This window comes from Morone saxatilis, unplaced genomic scaffold (assembly GCF_004916995.1).
Source record: "Morone saxatilis isolate NCDOM2014 unplaced genomic scaffold, NCSU_SB_2.0 Contig4, whole genome shotgun sequence".
Taxonomy (NCBI): domain Eukaryota; kingdom Metazoa; phylum Chordata; class Actinopteri; family Moronidae; genus Morone; species Morone saxatilis.
Window position 1 is genome coordinate 195,199 of NW_023339984.1, and position 1,561 is coordinate 196,759.

A 1,561-nucleotide genomic window follows, 5' to 3' on the forward strand; every position below is an offset into this window, starting at 1 on the left:
AGCAAGGACATTGGGTCGGTAATGCATTGGAAACAGAAACAAAGCCCCTTTTAAGAAGAGCTATGATTCTCTGCCGAACCCAATTTCAGCAGTTTTGGGCCTGAACTTGACCCGAACCCAGCAGGCCGTGTCAGGTTCAGGCCCAAAACTGCTGCCAAAACGCTGGACTGCTTTGGACTTGTAAAGTGACTGGCAAGAATTGAAAGTAAACACTTTGGATTTGTACTGCTTTTCATTGCACTTGAATGCTGACATGATATTGACGATGAACAATAAGGCCTACCGGCTACATGTATTCAGGCATTAAAAGCCACAGGAAGAAGAACATGTCAAAACCTTTCATGCACAGGTTTCTTTCACAAATCTGCTTCTGTGTCTCTGTCGTATGCTGTGTGTGTGGGCAGGTCAGAGGCGAGACAGAGAGAGCTGCATCTCACAACGCACTGCAAGTACAACAAAAGGCCACCAACAGAAAGCAAATAAAACTTATTTATTAATGTAATCCATGCAAAAGATGTAGAGACGAGGAAATAAACACAGAGAATACAGTTCATTCAGGTACTCAGGTAAAGGCTGCACTGAAATAACAAATTCTGTACTAATTAGTACTCAGTATCAACAGATATTAAATGGGGATCGGGAAAAAAAAAATTGCTCTTGTTGTGCATCGGTGGTGAATGTGTACGGATGCGTTCTGTTTGATGGGCTTTGCAATTGGTTGAATGTGTGTAAATGGTGAATGTGGCCACGTAGGTAAAAGCGCTTTGAGTGGTTGAAGACTAGAAGGCGCTATACAAGTACAGGTCCTTTACCATTTACATTTACTAAATTGTCTGTGGCTCTCAGCCTAAGCCCATGGGTTGGCCTACTGAAGACACAAATCTTAAGAACAGCTCACAGATATTACCGCAATTCCCGGACTATAAGCCGCTACTTTTTTCACACGCTTTGAACGTGCGCTTAAACAATGATGCGGTTTAATTTAAAGATTTTTACGGGCTTACGTCTCCGGGGGCGCTCTAGCAGGAAGGCCAAGAGCGAGACAGACAGGTGGAAGAGATAATGCGCCGAGGAAGACCTAGTTTGATTGTGTTTTGAATTCATTCAGTTTGAATTCATTCAATTCATTCAGTCATTTTGCGCATCATGCAACACCCTCATCAGGAAAACACAAGAAAAATGCACATGATGCGCTTTTAAGTTAAAGGCAATCCATCTGGCTGTCGAAGAAGGAATAGAGCTGCTGCACGTAGCTTGCATCAATGAATCAATGGTGAGGCGTTGGAGACGGCAGCATTTATTTAATTAACATTATAAAAATCTTTCTGTGTACCATCTTTCTGTGAAAAATTCCTTTACAACGTGGACACCTGCGGCTTATAGACAAGTGCCGCTTATATATGTACATTTTTTTTTTCTTTTTAAATTTAGTTGGTGCGGCTTATATTCAGGTGCGCTCAGTAGTCTGGAAATTAGGTAGTTTTATTTTTTTACAAAGGCTCACTAATTCCTAACAGCTGAGACTGTAGTTTTAACAAACATTACCAGACAAGAGGAAATG

General features: G+C 41.5%; 1 protein-coding gene across 1 annotated transcript in view; it reads left to right on the forward strand.

The window, feature by feature from the left end:
* ache (acetylcholinesterase) overlaps positions 1–1,561 on the forward strand; it is a gene marked incomplete in the record, with an annotated part of 34,795 nt that overhangs the window by 17,973 nt on the left and 15,261 nt on the right.